Genomic DNA, 18,056 nt, shown 5'->3' with positions numbered 1-18,056 from the left:
ACACTCGATGCTGGTCAAATTGTCATGATGATGTGTGGTACTCTGATCGTCACCTGTATTGTCAATTATTTGTATGTGATTCCGATTGTGATACTAGGTTCCCTATTTTATTGGATTCGGAAAGTGTACCTCAGAACCAGCAAGAACGTTAAACGTTTGGAGGGAATGAGTAAGTTTTTTGCTTTATTTTGCATATTTAATTCTGAAATATTTAAAAGTTTGCACAAACCAAGTTCAAATGAAAGTATCCCAGTAAAAAAAAAAGTTAGATAGATATAACGCCAGAACGAATTCAGGTTAAATTTGGTGTATTCTATCTTCTGCCATCAGCCCCGTGGTCGTATCGAAAATAGATTCGATTCTCGAGCGTCGAATCTTTCTTTTTACGCTTGCTCCCAGTGCGACCGATCGCATGCCAGTGGCCACAAAATTCGACGACGTGTCGTTACGGTATCTAAGATATCGTAAAGACATCGTTAGATCGCACAACGTTTTTATGATATCGTAAAGACACCTTAACGACACGGACATAGGATGTCGTAAGATTGTCGTAAAGATGTAACGATGACGTAAAAACGTCGCTGAATTTTGTGCCCACTGGGATGTCGCATCTTGCGTCAGGTTTCTACTTATTAGTAATCCATTTGCATCAACGTACATCCATATCTCTTTGACTCTTTTGCTTTTCTAATAAAATAGTCGCGGCGAGCTTTAATTTTGGTGTTCAATTGATTATTAATTATTATTATTATTATTATTATTATTGTTAATCTGAATTGAAATTAATGAATTCTAATTAAATTTTAAATAATGGGGGTTTTTAAGATGAGGAAATCATTGGAATCGTAATCTAGAATCGATTCCTACCGTTAATTCTTCGATTAACGGAATCAACATTTTTTGGGAATGGAAGAATCGAAATTCGAACCTCGAGTCCGATTCCGGAACTTTAACAGAAATGTTGACCGCGACCGAAGGCGGCGCTGGCTGTACTTTTCGGCCGACAATTATTCAAAGGCATAGGGAAAGTACCCTAAATGTGAAATTTTGTGCTTTTTTAATTTAAAAACGGAATTTTTCTAATGTTTTTGCTTTATGATTAAGCTTCAAGGCTTTTAGGCTAAAAATTTATTAAGATTTTTTTATGATTAATAGGAATAATGGGGTATAAGTGCGTTGTTTTTGGATGCAATGCTGATTACACGAATTTCTTTGAGAGCGCGCAAATACTGAATTATTGTCCAAATTTTCAATTGATATTTTAAAAAATTTATTGCAGTTTGTATAACAAAATTGAAGAAATGTTTGAATTTAAGTCAATTGTTTTTAAAGATCGCAAAATTTTGTGTTTACTGAAAATAATTGACAGAAACATTTTGCACAATGAGAAAAAATGTTTATTTCAACGAGATGAGTAAAAATAAGCAATTAAACGATTTTTTAAAATGGAAATAGTAGTAACTTAAATTTGCCATAATATTAGTGAAATAATTCATTAAAGCTGTTATGAAAAACTTAGAAAATATTTTCGATTCGTTACAATTGTTTTCAAGGAATGCAATCGTTCTTCTTAATTTTGCAAACAATTAAGAATTGCCGAATTATAATCAAAGTTTGGTTAATATCACTTTTTTCCATTAAATAATTAATATCGCTCGTCCAAACCTACGAATGTATGCAAGCAACTTTATCTTTTTTATTGGGATGACATTCGACGAATATTTTAAGATGAAAAGAGAGACCAATTGGAGAAGCCATTTTGTCTAGTTTTTTTGTATGCACACTGTACATGTCGGAGAAAAAAGATCTGCTCGGTTCTGATTATGATTATTTTTCTTTTTTTAGCTCGATCTCCAGTATTCACTCATCTGAATGCAACTCTGAATGGACTCACGACAATCAGAGCGTTTGGGGCACAAGATATTCTCAAACAAGAATTCGACAAATTCCAGGACTTACACACTTCTTCTTGGTTTGTGTTTATAGTGACGAGTTCTGCTTTTGGATTTTCCTTGGATATTTTCACATTCATTTTGACCACTCTCGTCACGTTGAGCTTCCTGATTAGTAGTGATCGTCAGTATGAAAATATATTTTTGTCACGTATATACACATTCAGAGAAATTCATCAACCATATCTTTGACCGAAACTAACAAATACATTTTTGAATTAGGCCTGCTAGAAACTTAAACTTTTTTAAGGCTGAAAAATCCAGGTGATGTATTTTACTAAAAGTAATACATCCCAGGTATGCCAAAGTAAAATAATCCATTGACAGTGGCAATTGAAACAAAGTTAGCATTTTTTTTTGTAACAGAAATTTTACAATTTGTATAAGTTTCTCTATTTTCAGACAATGTTTGGTCTGTAGACTATCAAATTTTCCGCCATGTATGGCACCTTCCACATCGCGCGTCTGCGTAAACACCCAGTAATTTTCAGTTTGGCACCTCAAACGAGGAGCCATATTGCATTTTAAAAATAAAATAATTTCTAAGAGATTCTATCATCAGTGGTTGAAATTCTACTCCAATTTCGTCGCCAGAATTGTTTGAGGTGACTGGTTTTACCTACCGGGTGGGGATCGAGGTATTGACATCTTGTTTCTTTTCCAGAACCTTTACAAGCAAATAATTTCCAAAATTAAATTCACAAAAATAAAAATTTATTACAAAAGATCTCAGGGAAGTTTTTCTTTTTATATAGCTTGATGATCAAAAGAATTTTAGAATCGGGTAATATGACTTATTTTTAATTCAACAACTATTCAAAAATTTTCACTCTGCGCACATTCTGATAAAATTATTTTATAAAATTCCGCCTTTGATATCGCTCTCCTACCCAGAAAACATGGTTACAAAACAGACCTGTAACCGTTTCAGAACACAAAATAACTTGTCCTACAACAGATTAGTAACAGGTTACGAACCTGCGAGTAACTAAGTTATCCCCCATATGCTAGAATAATTCTGCAACAGTTCTAGAACGCTGTGAAATACGATCTGTAACATTTATAGAACAACTCTAGAACTCGGTTACCAGTCTTATGTGTGAATTCTGTAACAGATCTAGAACTCTGTGACAACCGATCTGTAACATTTCGAGAACAATTCTAGAACTTTATTGCAAATGTTGTATAACAAATCTGTAACAGATCGAGAAAGCTGTGACAACCGATCCTTAACATTTCTACAATAATTCTAGAACTCAAGTACAAATGTTGTATAACAAATCTGTAACAGATTGAGAACGGTGCGCCGTGAAAATCGATCTGCAACATTTCTAGAACAGTTATAGAACTCAATTACAAATGCTATATAGCAAATCTGTAACCGATCTAGAACGCTGTGACAACCAAACTGTTCTGGAACAAAATTAGAACAAAAGCTATAGAACGTCTGTGATTGGTCAAATCTAGAACAATAACATAACAATTGTACTAAAACAGTTATTAATCTGTGTCCCTAATCTTTTCTATAACACACATGCTAGAGGGTTCTAGAACTTAGATATAACAATATTATGACACAGTTCTAGAACACTATTTCAGCACAGATCTAGAACAAACTTGAAACAAATATTATAGAACGTCTGTGATCAATTTGTTATTGAAGAATTCCATAGCAACTGTTACAGAACAGTGCTGTCACATAGTTCGAGAACAGTTCTCCCAAAATTTTGTCACAGTGTTCTAGAGCACTCTTATCTTTTTTGTCCTAGAGCAGTTCGGTCACAATTTTATTACAGTGTTCTAGAAAAATGTTACCTTTTTGTTCTAGAACAGTTATGTCACCATCTTTTAACAAATGTTACAGAACACAGTTCATTTTTAATCTGAAACAGTAACAGAACTTGTTTGCTGGGCAATTATTCGTTACTAACAATCAATCTATTAAAATATGGAATTACTCGATCTGATTCTATAAAGACGATATGATGATAGATGGTACTGCCAAAAGCAGCCAAATCTCCTCCTCTTATATCTTTTTCTTTTAGGTAGTCTCCCCTCAGAATGAGTTTTCCTTAAAAAAGCATATGGGCGTGCCCACTGAATGAACGACACAGGAACTATCAGTTAAATTTAATCTATATAAGGACACACCGAAATACCACAAACTGCATAGACCATATTTTACTTTTATAATGAAAAACAACTATTTAACATTATTCAACCGACCCGGTCGACTTACCAGGTGAAAGTGATCCGGGGATCCTCCTGATGTCCTATCGTTTTCTTGTCGTCTCGACCTTTGAAGTTGACTCAAGCTCAGAATTTCCAGGAACGACAATTTATGTTTGAAGGTCCTGGTTTCTTATTGGCCAATTATATGGTTAACCTAATTTGACTTTTAGAGTACACTGTATTTTTTACAATGAGTCTTAAAAGACAAAACAAGTTACCAATTTCACGCCTGAAGCGCCTTTTTTTAACCGCTACGTGGCCGGATTACCCAAACGGGCCCCCGCCGGTATTGAAGCAGGGTTCCGTCCAGCTTTCGGTGGCGTTTTTACCCGGATCCCGGCTAGTTTCTCCTACCAGCGCCCGATCGGCCCGAATGGATCCCTCATTGAATTTCTACGCGGGCTATTTCTGAATTGTCCTTTTAATTTAATATTTTACGGAATTGTAAAATATCCCATGGAATTATTAATTTAATAAATTTTAAGAAATTTAAAGCGTTTGAAATATTTTAGGATAAAGTATTTTCTAGATTATTGAAAGATATTAAACGATTTTACAGGATCTATAAGGTTTTAAGATATTTAAAAAGGTTTCACTGTATTTTATAACTTTTCTGAGAATTTCAACTATTTCAAGGGTTTTTAATACTCTCAATATATTTTAATAAATTTTACAGGATTTCAATAAATATTAATAGATCTCCTATAAATTCATGAGATTTAATAGTATTTTTTATCCCGAATTCATATGCATTCTTTGGAATTGATTTAAATTTTTATCATTCATTTGATGAAATTATCAAAAGATTTGAAATTTTTGTAATTTCTGGACATTTTTGAGAACTTTAAAAGCTTTCAAGAGATTTTGAACAATTTTGAAGGATTTTATATGTTTTGAGAGTTTTGCTGAATTGGAATTTTTGGAAAGCATCCAAGTTTAAATTTCAAATTGAAAAGCAAGTAAACTCCATATCATTACAAAATTAAGATCGTTTTATTTTCAAAGTATCTGCAATTACAGTTTCACGGGATTTCCAAAGGTTTTAATACTTTTTTGGGATTTTTCCAATTATTTTTGAGTCATTTAAATTCTTTTCAATCATTTTTTGGGCTTAAGTCACTTTTTTGGTTCGAAAATAGTAATCTTTCAAAGATTTGGAGAGGCTTTCAAATATTTTTTTCAATTCATTTGGAATTTGCCCTAAATTCGTATAAATATATCCTGAATTCTTTTGAATTATTCTAAATTCACTCAATTCTACTCAATACAATGGATTTTTAAAAAGGTTTTTTTTTAAATTCGTATTTAAGTCCTTAAAACTCACCTTAAATTCGTATGCACTTCATCATATTCTTGTGGATTCTTTTTAGTTTTTCTAAACTCATTTCAAACTTTCTCCACTCAATAAATTTTTTCATATATTTTAATTGTTTCCAATTCACTTGATTGCTTTTTAAATTCAGCTTAATTTCTTCTGAATTTCATCGAATTGTTCTCAGCTGCCTCAAATTCCGCTCAATGCACTCAAGTTTTACTGAAATCAACGGAATTTTAAAAGTAATTTCTAATTCATTTAAATTCTTTCTTTTTTTGCTATAAATCAGTATGGTTTCAAAAATTAGAATTTTTCTTAATTAAGCCTTAATTCTTATTAATTTATCTGCGCGATTGATCTCACAAAACCCTATGGCACTATGAATATCACAAAAAGTACCCTTTGTTCCCAATATTATAACCCATAGACTGTGAGGCCTGCAATTATGATTCTACTTTAAAATTGCCGGTAGAAGGTCATGGAATAATTGCAGTATTTTTTTTTTATTCTGAAGGAATGCCAGGAATATTTTGATATCAAAAATACCAATTTTTAGGTGGCAAGAGATTGAAACCTTGAAATGCATAATACACTCTTTATTTGTACTGGCTAATTCTGAGGTCAATTCGAAAACCCTGCCGCTTTCCATGTATATGCCCACCCGGTATCCGTCGTAATTATATTTTCCCCGAAGAATTGTATTACTTTCCATTATTGCAACGACGACGCCAGTGGCTGTTGTTAAAGCAAATCGTTCTTCGGTTGGCATGGGCTTAAAGTTGTGACGTCCTACTCCGCCCATTTGAATTGGTTTATCATCAGGAAAATTGTATCTTTGAATTTCAAATCGCCGTTGGAAATTAATGTTGGGAACAAGCCGGAGAAGTCCCATTTCTTTAAGTCTATATCCAAATAAGAAAGAAGGAGGGTGCCAGACACGAGAAGGGCTGGACATGGTACTGTTAGGTGTGAACCTATCACGAAGAGCAGGCTCTACAGGAGGAGCAGGTCTGGCATGAGGAGACCTGGACCTGGCACGAAGAGGTGATTTATCAGTAGACACAGATCGTTTAGGAGAATGAACTTGGTCATGAAAAAAGATGGCCTGGAAAGAGGAACAGCAGGAATAGGGTCACCATTGGGTGAACATTCAAACTGTGAAATCAATTCTGCAACAAAAAACGGAGGATTAAATTTTGCTTATAGTAGATAATCATATGATGATGTATGATGAATCCCTTGCGGCAATATTATGAGGCAAGCTTGAAGCTATTTAGACACTTTTGCCCTGCGAAACTTCTCACAGAAAAACCTCAAACTATTAAAACAAAGAAAAAACAAACGTTAAAATTTGTTGCTGGTAAGTCTTGCAGTGGTTAAAAATTAAACGTATTTCGGCGAAAGTTTCGCCGAGGTGAGGACAATAATTATGATCCTGTCTACTTCGTCACACGGAAGTGAGAAAATTTCGGTAAAACATGTAGAATCAGCAACAGAAAATGCGAATAAAATATTGCTCTCACTGATAAACCTTCTCCGAAATAGATCAGACTATTTTAGACGAATTAGAACTTATTTATGTAATACCACTTAGAAAAAAGCAACTGACAGATGGGAGTCCCATTTCTCTCCAATTTAATGAAATTAAACGATGGTAGATAGCGCTGACGTCGTTATTCTAGCTACATTTCGAATAAAAATGGAGCGATTATAAGGCGAAAGATTATCCCGGCAAGGTTAAACATCGGAAATTATCTTCTATATATCTATACCCTTCTATATATCTTTAAATAAAATATACTCAAAATTATAGATGTATTATAGTATTATATTTACCAATAGAATTGAGGAAAACTGCGAATGATAAGGCCACAATATAGAAAGTCCACATCTTTTCTTATTAGAGAAAAAACAGATTATTGTTTTAATGAATATTTATATTAACAGTGTAGCTAATGAATATTCTAGTGCTTTATTAGATTATATGAATGAAATTGGCGACAAGTAGCGTCAGATTAAATAGTTATCATCAATAGTGTGCAGTCATGTGAGTCAAATTTCTTATGCGAACTGGAACCCATTCGGGCACGCTTGTAACATGGGATTTTACAAAATTAAGTTTCATTTGAGAAAAATTTCAAGCTTCACAATTTTAATTTAGTTTCGGAAAAAAGTTTCCGCAGAAAGTTTTCCCAAAGAACCCATAAATTATAGATTTCTTGGACGTCTTACTTGAAAAAATGTCTCGGATTCTTACTTCTTTTACAAGCATACGAAATGCAATTTTTTGTCGCTTGTTTAACTTATCAAATTTATTTTACTTAAACATCAATAATTACTATTTCATATGATGAGAAAAGTTGTAAAAGTTTCGAAACGTCTATGTCAATTTGGACTTTATATAAAGTCTTTATCATTGCGTCTAAGCTTGTTCATCTAAAATATTTAAGTTTCATAATAATTATTTTCTGAGATTATCACTTTTATATAAGATTTATATTTTTGAAAAGCATCAGAGAAACATTTCAATTAAATTTCACAGAATTTACATTTTACAATGATTTAAAATTATTTGAAAAAATTACACATTTTTAAATGAATTTTAGAGGTTTTCAAAGCTTTTTAGGGATTTTACGAGACCTCAAGAAATTTAAAAAAGTTTCAAAGGATTGTAAGATGTATATAGAAGCTTGAATAATTTTACGGAATATTTAAGAATTTAAACAAATTTCCAAAGATTCCAAAGTATTTTCATGGATTTTATAGGATTTCGTAAGTTTCCAAAAGATTAAACGGAATTGGAAACGATATCTGAATGTCATAATGGTTTCTAATATATTGTTAGGGATTTTAAGAGATTCGGAAAGATTTTTTTGATTGGACTTGTTCGTTTTCGAAACATATTCTAAACGCAACTTCTCGTGCATTCACTTGTTACCAATCATATCGCCTCATGTCTAAATGATATAATAATAATAATATCGGAAAAATTATAACTGTCATAATAAAAGAGACTTTCGAAAAAAAAATAATGGGGAAAATTAATTCTACTTTCAATAATTAATTTGTTAAATAAATGAATAATTAATTCCTAATTAAGGCAAGTACTTACTTTCTTTGAACCTGTCAAAATTACCAAAAAACTTTGAAATTTTTCTTCGAAATCTTAGAATTGATTTTTTCGAATGAATATAATTTTAACGATTGCCGGGAATCTTAAGAAACATTTTTTATTACCTTGAGACCTTTCAAAATCCTTTAGAAACTTCAAATTTGTATTTCAATCCCTTCTAAAATCTACATTTTGTTTTGTAAAAATGTTATGTCTTTTCGAATTATAAATCAGGTTTAAATTTTCTTCAAAACTTCCTAATAATATCTTCTAAACTAATTCGAATTTTTTTTAGAATTTTTTAAATTCCGAAAAATTAAAAAAATTTCCCTCAATTCTTTTATATTTTTTTCGACAATTTTGGAAATCTCTTGAAACTTTAAACAAAATTGTTAACACTCTTTTTAAATTAAGTTTTAAAATGAAAAGTAATTTTTAATTTTATCAGAAATCTTTGACAAATTTGTTTATTCTCCCGAAACCTTTCAAAGTTCAAAAAATACTTCTAAATTTGTTGTTCTAAATATTCAAAAATCTATATTCTGCTGTGCATTTATTAAAATCTCTCCAAGTTTCATATTATGTTTGACTCTTCCTAAAACTTCTAAATATTTTTTAAACTTACTCGAATTTGTCCTACAATTATTTGTTTAATGCTGCAAAAAAAAGAAATTGCAGTCTCTGTTTTATAAATTTGGAAAAAAAAATCTTAAAAAATAATCCTTACAATCCTCCAGTTACTTTTTCACCGAATAATGAATTCATTTTAAATGATTTGAAAAACTTTAAATTAATTTTTCATAAAAAAGCATAAAAAAATTTCCTAAAAGTCGTAGGAAAATTTGTTTATTCTCTGAAAAATTTCAAAATGTTAAAAATTATTATTATTTTTTAATTTATTTGAAACTTATAAATATCTTTCAAACTCACTGGAATATAAATTCGAAAATTTTTTATTCTTAAAAATGAAAAAAAATTTGTCTTTAAGAACTTCTACATTTTTTTCGAAGTTTTACGAAATCATTTGAAATGTTTTTTTAATTTTCTCTTCAAATCAATTTTTTAAAACGAAAAATCTTTTTAAATTTTCACAGGAATTTTAACAATTTTTTTTATGTTTTTGCAACCTTCCCAAATTCTTTCAAAAAAATGGTTTTTTTTATATTCATAAACCTCAGCATTCTCTTTATATTCAGTTATTTTTTTAATTCAATTACATTTTTTATGAAATACGTGTTTGTAATTCTCTCGGTATAAATTAAAAATAAATTCGTAGTAATTTCGAAAAAACACAAATAAATTTTGGAAGAAAATAACAATTGGGATAGAATACAGATTAAATTTAATATGATAATATTCACAAATAAAATTGAGGATAATCGCGAAGAATAAATCAATCTGACATATTCACATTTCATTTTAACTGTATTCGGACATTATAACTCTAATATAGATTGGATGTACTAATGTGATAAGAAATAAATCATCAAATACGAGATACCAAAAGATGTCCAAAATGCATACACAAAGTTTAAAAATTTGTCTAAAATTTAAAATAATTTAAAGCCAATTTTATACGCATTTGACATTTTTCGTCCAAAATTCAATTCAAATTAAACTCAAAAAGCTACTCTTAAAAATTATTTTGAACATGAAAAAGTAGTAGTGGAAGTCATCGAGTTACATAATCGCCTTTCGTAACGGTAGACAGTTCGAAAAATATAATATTTTATGTTGCAATTTTTTTCAACTGAATTAGTGGTGTGGAGAAATGTCGCTAATGTTTATTATTTTAAAATTCTTTGGAATTGGCTGACCTCTGCTAATTGGAGTTTCTTTAATTAATTCTGGGGACAATAAGAAAACCGTGCCATTTCCCATGTTTATGCCCACCCGGTTTCCTTCGTGATTATATATTCCACGAAGAGTTGTATTAGTTTCCAATATTGCAACAATGTCACCGGTGGATGTTGTTATTACTTTTGGCTCTTCGATTGGCATGGGTGTACGGATTTTATGAATTCCGCGCACTTGGAGTGGCGTATCGGGAGCAAAAGTGTATCTTCGAATTTCAAATTGCTGGTGCGGGTTGATTTTAGGAATAAAGAAAATAAATCTTAGTTCTCCGAAATCAAATCCATGTATTATTGAAGAATCATTCCTGCCAGGAGGCGACCTGGACATGACACGAAGATGAGGCTCTCTTTCTGAAGAATGTTTATCACAGGAGCAGGAGGAGGAGAAGTGCCGGAACGAGAAATACCCGGAATTGGTTGACGGTTAGGTAAACATTCAAATTGTGAACTCAGGTCTGCAACAAGAAACAAAATGATTAATTTTTCTTAGAATATATAATCGTATTTTGGTGTATCATGAACCCGTTGTAACGATCTTTAGAGGCAAGTTTAAAGGCATTGAGTGATGTTTGCCCTAGGTACCTTCTCACAAAGAACCCCAGAGATTTTGATTAAAAAATTGGATAGAAGAGATGTGCTTGCCAATGTGATAGTAATCAACATGGCAGTTCGGGTAGATGATATAAGGTTGGATACAGTTAGATCCTCCTCTTTCCAAAAGAGAAGAATATGCCGTGTCTTAATTTACCAGTGTTCTAAAGAGTTTAAGTGCTCGCAGAAATTCTGTCTAACATGAGAATATGCTCGATACTATCATCCATGGTTACGGCATTCAATGTATTTAAGAGGGGTCTAACTGCTGACCCAGTGGGCACAAAGTTTGGCGACTGTACGACATCGTTGCGACATCTTTACGACAACTTTACTTAAAGACGTCGCCAAATTTTGTGCCCACTGGGGAATCAGCGCGCCCTTGTGGAGTCCCCGGAAACTATAAGTGAAGTGGATCTACCGATTCCTGATACGAAAAGATTCAGAACCAGTCCTGCCAGATCGTAGATGAAATTTACCCCCACCATACCTATCGTTTGGGAGCCGCAAAACAGAAGGTGCATGATTACCACTGTGAGTTCGTGTGTAATTTAAAAAAAATTTAATTGTTTTTCACATGATAGTAAAATTTTTATACAAAAAGTTAAATTTTCATTCAAAAAGCTAAATTGTGTACTAAAATGGCATTTTTAATCAAATACATGAATTTTGCTCAAAAGAAATTTATTTTCCATCAAGACTAATTTTCTGTACAGAAAATTAATGTTTAATCACAGTTAAATTTTTGACAAAAAAGATTAATTTTCTACCAAGAAAGACGAGTATTCAATAGAATACAAAAATTTTCAACTAGAAAAGATCATTTTTCAATGAAACATTGAATAGTTAAATTTGTGGTTATAAAAAAATTAATTTTTGACCAAAAATAGAATGAATTTTCTACAAAATAGTTCAATTTTCAGAAAACAAATTTATCCAACTAATTGCTGAATCATCAACCCAAAAAAAGCAAATTTTCAAAAAAGAAGTTCCACTTTCAACCCGAAAATATGAAAAAAAAAATCGTTAAAATTATTTCAAATCGCTCTCAATTATTGAAATTAATTGAAAATTCCTTGGAATGTTCTAAAATATCCTAAAAAGTTTGTAATCCTTTAAAATCTTCTGAAATTTTAAAAAACTCTTAGAAATTCCTTCCAATTTTAAAAATACCTTCAACGATTTCAAATCCTTTAAAATTTCATACTAAATTATTGAAATAAATTGAAAATGGCTTGGAATCTATTAAAATATCCTAAGATATATCAAATCCTTTAAAGTCTCATATTAAATTACTGTCAAAAATTGAAAATTCGTTAGAACCTTATAAAAAAAATACTCTCAAAGATTTCGAAACCTTCAAAATGGTTTGAAAGACCTTGATATCTTTCAAAGCTCTTGAAAACATCTTAAAAATTTAAAAATACCCTGAAATATTTCAAATCCTTTAAAATCTCATACTAAATGATTTAAATCATTTGAAAATTACTTGAGATCTATTAAAATGTCCTAAAATATATACCAAATCCTTTAAAATATCATATTAAATTAGTGTAATCAATTGAAAATTCCCTGGAATCATTTAAAATTCTCTAAAATTTTTCAAATCCTTTACATTTTTTTAAATGCCTAGAACTTTTTTTTAAGATTTCTAAGTACTTTGAAATTTTTTTAAGTAACCCTTCTAAAATTTGTTTAACTCTTTGAAATTCTCTTAAATTATACAAATCAGTTGAAAATTCCTTGACATCTTTTAAAACATCCTCAAATATTTAAAATCCTTACAAATCTCTTAAAATCTTTAAAAGTTTTTAAAAGCTCTTAAAAATTCCTTGAAATTTTAAAAATAACCTGAAATATTTCAAATCCTTTAAAATCTCATATTAAATTACTGTCAAAAATTGAAAATTCCTTGGCACCTTTTAAAATCGCTTTCAATTTACTTATGATTATTCATTTTTTATAAATAAACTTCCATACTTCAGGAGGTTTTAAACAATGTCACGGAATTTTCAACTTATTTTTCTCATTTTAAGGAATTTGATAGAGTTAAAAAAATTTTAGAAGGGTTAATTTAAAACATTCTAAAGTAATTTAGAAATCTTTAAAAAAAGTTGTAGGTATTTCAAAAGATTCTAAAGGATTTTCAAAATTTGGGAGAATTTTAAAGGATTCCAAGGAATTTTCAATTGATTGCAGTTATTTAATATGATATTTTAAAGGATTTGATATATATTTTAGGATATTTTAATAGATTTCAAGTAATTTTCAAATTATTTTAATAATTTAGTGTGATATTTTTAAGGATTTGAAATATTTCAGGGTATTTTAAAAATTTTAAGATGTTTTCGAGAGCTTTAAACAATTTTTAAGATTTCAAAAGATTTTTCAGGATTTTATATATTTGAGGATGTTTTGAAAGATCTAAAGGAATTTTCAACTTATTTGTATAATTTAAAGGAATTTCAAAGAATTTTAACAACTTTAGCAGGGTTATTTAAAAAAATTCTAAAGTGCTTTGAAATATTCAAAATATGATTTTGAAAGCTTCGGAAAAATTCGTTAGTGTTCTATTAATATCTCGATCCCCATTTGAAAGAAATTTAAGAAATTGGCGATTTGGATGTTTCGCGTGATTCTTAATTTCATGCATGCATGCTGAAAATCGACGCATGCATGAAATTAAGAATCACGCGAAACATCCAAATCCCCAATTGCTTAAATTTCTTTCAAATGGGGATGGAGATGTCAATAGAAGACCACCGAAGTCTTCCGAAGCTTTCAGATCGGCAATCATTGTACAGCAGAGAACTGAAGTCGAATCGGGCATTTTCGGCTTACACACGAACTCACAGAGGTAATCATGCACCTTCTGTTTTGCGGTTCCCAAACGGTAGGTATGGTGGGGGTAAATTTCATCCACGATCTGACAGGTTTGTTCAGAACCCTGTTTCTCTTGTCGAGTGATCCTTCTACTACCGCGCATCAATTAGTGCGACGGAACACAGGATAGAGTGCCGTACCCCAGAGTGCTCGACCTTTATGTGCTTTAAGAATTTTATGAGCATTTATAAGCATTTTGAATTAGGATTTAAATAATCGTGTTTTCTATCTTTATTAATAAGAATTGCATTATTTCTATTTCGCGGAAAAATGTATCACTTTAAATTAGAAAGTGCTCTAAATTCAAATGATAAAAGAAGTCAACATTTTTAGTTGAATTTTCAATGCAAAAGATTCGTTTTTTAACCAAGAAAAACCCATTTTCAACCAAATATATTAATTTTCATCTGAAAAAGATCAATTTTCAACCAAAAACAGAATTTTCAAACAAACAGTCCAATTTTAAACCCAAAAGATGAATTTTCTACCAAAAAAGAAACAGTTCAAATTAAATATATAAATTTTCTACTGAAAAAGATAAATTTAGAGACTAAAACTAAAATAATTTAATTTTTGTAGTTGGAAAAGTAAATTTTAAACAAAACAAGTAAAAATATGTATTATTTACCAAATAATGAAATTTTTCACACAAAAGATAAATTTTCTATTTAAAAAAAATTAATTTTCATCTGAATTTTTGTTTTCCAACCAAAGAAATGCATCCTTAACAAAGAATAGAATAGTTCAATGTTCTACAGAAAAGAATATGTTTATCGAAAAAATTACATTCCTACCAAAAAAGGTAAATTTTCAACAAAAAATGGATTGGTTGAAGTGAATTTTAAACTAAAATGATGAATCTTCAACTAAAAAAAATCCATTAATTTATTTAATTTATTAATTAAGCCAAATACATAAATATTCAACTTAAAAAGTAAAGTTTCTACAAGAAATTATTTACTAAAATTTGCAATAAGTAAAATAAATTTTCAGTCAAAAAAGAAACTAATTTTTAAGAAAATATTAAAATTTGTATCAATTGAAATTAATTTTCAATAAAAAAGATTAAGTTTCAACAAATGAGAGTACTCTTTACCAAAAAAAGAGGGACTTTCAACAAATAGTTGAATTTTCAATAAAGAACGTAATTTCAGCCAAATCAAGGTAAATTTTAGAAGAAGTAGTATAATTTTTAACCAAGAATAACCATTTTCAACCACTAACATGAATTTTCTACCAAAATACACGAGTTTTTAATAAAGTGCATTAATTTGCAACCAAATGTTTTAATTTTTCGAGAAATTTTCAACCAAAAAAAGGAATTAGTCACCAAGAAGCTTAAATATTCTCCCACAGATTCGAATTTTCAATGAAATACAGGAATTTTAAACTAAATATTTGAATTTTTAACTAAAGAAGATAAATGTTGACCAAACAAGTAAGAGTTAAATTTTCACTTAAATCAATTAATTTCCAACTATAAAACACAATTTTCAATAAAATAATTAAATTTGAACCAAAAAATGTGAAATTTCATATTTTAACCAAAAAGGATTTTAATTTTTTACAAAACATATTCGAATTCAACAAAAAAATATGGATTTTGAATAAAATAGTTTGATTCCCCAACTAAAAGAGAGTCATTCTCTACCAAATAGTTTCGACTCTCAAGCATAATACTAAAGTTAATTTCAGTTTTTCGAATATTCCCTAACTCTATCAGGTTTTCCCTGAGATTCCTTGACTTTTAGGAATTACTTCATTTGTACTTCAACATAAATTCTTGGGCAATATAGGCGTATACAAATTAGACTTTTCGTCTAGCTTAAAATAAACATAATCTTATAATTATAGATATATTATATTGTTATATTCACCAATAAAATTGAAAATAACAGTCAATGATAAGAGAGTGGAACGATGGTCGTGGGGACTAAAGCGTAGGCTTTGGACCCACTCCTTCGGCTTGCGGGTTCGATTCCCGCTTCGCACTCTGGAAGAGTCTCGGTGGCCCATGCGGTGAACACTAGCCTAGCAAGGGAGTTGTTCATCTCCGGAGAGTCGTGGGACCGGTACCTCTAGAGAAAAAGGTTTTCTCTAAGTACTTAAGGCTGTTGCTCTTGGTGGTTCGGAACCCACCTTAAACTGTAGGTCCCCCTTCCACCACCAAGTAAGTGTGTGGAGGGTGTGTAAAGGAATAGAGAAGGTGTAAGAAAAATGTAAACCCTTAGGGGACACATTAGAAGCGCTTCCAGTCAATGATAAGACAAGAGTATAAACAATCATCATCTTTTTTAACTCTCTTAAGAACGTAACTAATGAATATTCGAGTGCGCCCCAAATTTGAAAATTCAAAATCATAAACGGTCAAATTCATTCTACTCAGAATAAATATCACATTAGTGATATCTTGTCGAGAGAAATAGTTAAATAAATATCAATAAATATTTGATTTAAACCCAAAAATTGTTCTTTATTGTTGCAAAATCGTACACATGAAAATACAATAATCTCTATTATGCTTATTGCGGTTAATACGCTATTATTCATTACTAGGCAAGCATATATAGTTTAACCGTCAGTGAGAAAAATGTTTGTTGAAATCAAACAAATTACTTCTTTTAGATGAGATTAAACAAACGTTTATTTGATTCAAGTAGATTTTTTATTTGTCCTTATTTGCTTAATTCAAATAAATTTTTAGTTATTTTTAATAAATCTCTTGTTTAAATTAAGTACTCTTGCTTACATTGAATATATATTTTTAAAATGTATTATAAATAATGTATAAGCTCGATAATATGTTTATTGCTAGTATCAATTAAGTTTTTTATTTGTCCTTAATTGTTTAGTTCAAATAAATGTTTGGTTTATTTATATAAATTTCTTGTTTAAAATAAGTGAAGTTCTTGTTTACATTGAATATATATTTTTTAAATTAATTACAGATTTTGTTTAAGTGAAGTAAATCTTTTCTTTTTACACTTAATCTCAAAATTGAGCTATCTTTATAAGAATAATGTATAAGCTCGATAATATGTTTATTAATAATAATCAATACGATTGTATATGTAAAAGCAGAAACACTTATTCAATCCGAATGCTTAATTCTGGTTAATTTTTAACTCTGTTGCTTCTCCTTTCTGTATTCAACAATCATAAATTAGAATAATGAGAAATAAACCAGAGTTAGAAATATAAATTGAATGTTTATATGTGTTCCTGCTTTTAAGTATACAGTGATAATTATAATAGAAAAGAACATAATGGATTTCATAAATCATCATTAAAAAGAAAGGAGGTTAGTATTGAAAAAGACTTACATCCGAAACCTTCAATTATATCCAAGGTAACAACCCTAAACTTCAAGTAGTTCCTAAACTAGAGATATTGCGTCCATTTTTCAATTAATTTATCGTTTTATAGTAAATCAGAACCTTTAGAATAATACAACACTGAAAAAATACGAATGCCATCAAATAAATCACATGATCAATTGATTTAGATTCTAGGTTAGTCTATTCGAAACCGCCGGCAACGATTTAGCACGCCTAGCGGCGCGTTTGAATTTGTTTGAATCAAATAAATATTTTTATGAATTTGGATAAACAGATTTTAAATAAAATCATTGTTTAATAAACGTCCATTTTCATTTGAATGAAAAAAATTGTACTAAACGAATTATTCACAGCTATCCTAAATGATAGGATTGTTCGGGCAATTGAACCTGTGTGGCAAGAAATGTATGAACAACGAGGCTCAAAGAAAGGCATAGCCGGATGTCGGGAGAACCTGCTCATCGATAGATGTGTCTGCAAAGATGCAGCGAGGAAAACTTAATGGCATCCCTGAAGATCCTGAGCTCGTTGATAGAAGCGCCATACGACACCTTTGCGCTGGAGAGACTTATACATACCTGGACGTGCCACAGAGCCGCATTCAGGATGTGACATCTATAAAGGATACTTTCCGAAGCAGATACAAACGTCTCATCAGACAGATTTGGTCTTCCAAACTGTCGGCGAGGAACGAAGTATCTGCAACGAACATCCTTGCCGTCCCGGTACTACTCTATTCATTTGGAGTAGTTCCATGGACGAAGAACGAGCTCAGAT

General features: G+C 30.4%; 1 pseudogene; it reads left to right on the top strand.

The window, feature by feature from the left end:
- Nucleotides 1-18,056, top strand: part of LOC117168049 — a 118,412-nt pseudogene that overhangs the window by 64,535 nt on the left and 35,821 nt on the right.

This window comes from Belonocnema kinseyi, chromosome 2 (assembly GCF_010883055.1).
Source record: "Belonocnema kinseyi isolate 2016_QV_RU_SX_M_011 chromosome 2, B_treatae_v1, whole genome shotgun sequence".
NCBI classification, from domain to species: Eukaryota; Metazoa; Arthropoda; class Insecta; order Hymenoptera; family Cynipidae; genus Belonocnema; species Belonocnema kinseyi.
The sequence above is the reverse complement of the archived record's forward strand: the minus strand, read 5'-3'. Positions and strand labels throughout refer to the sequence as shown.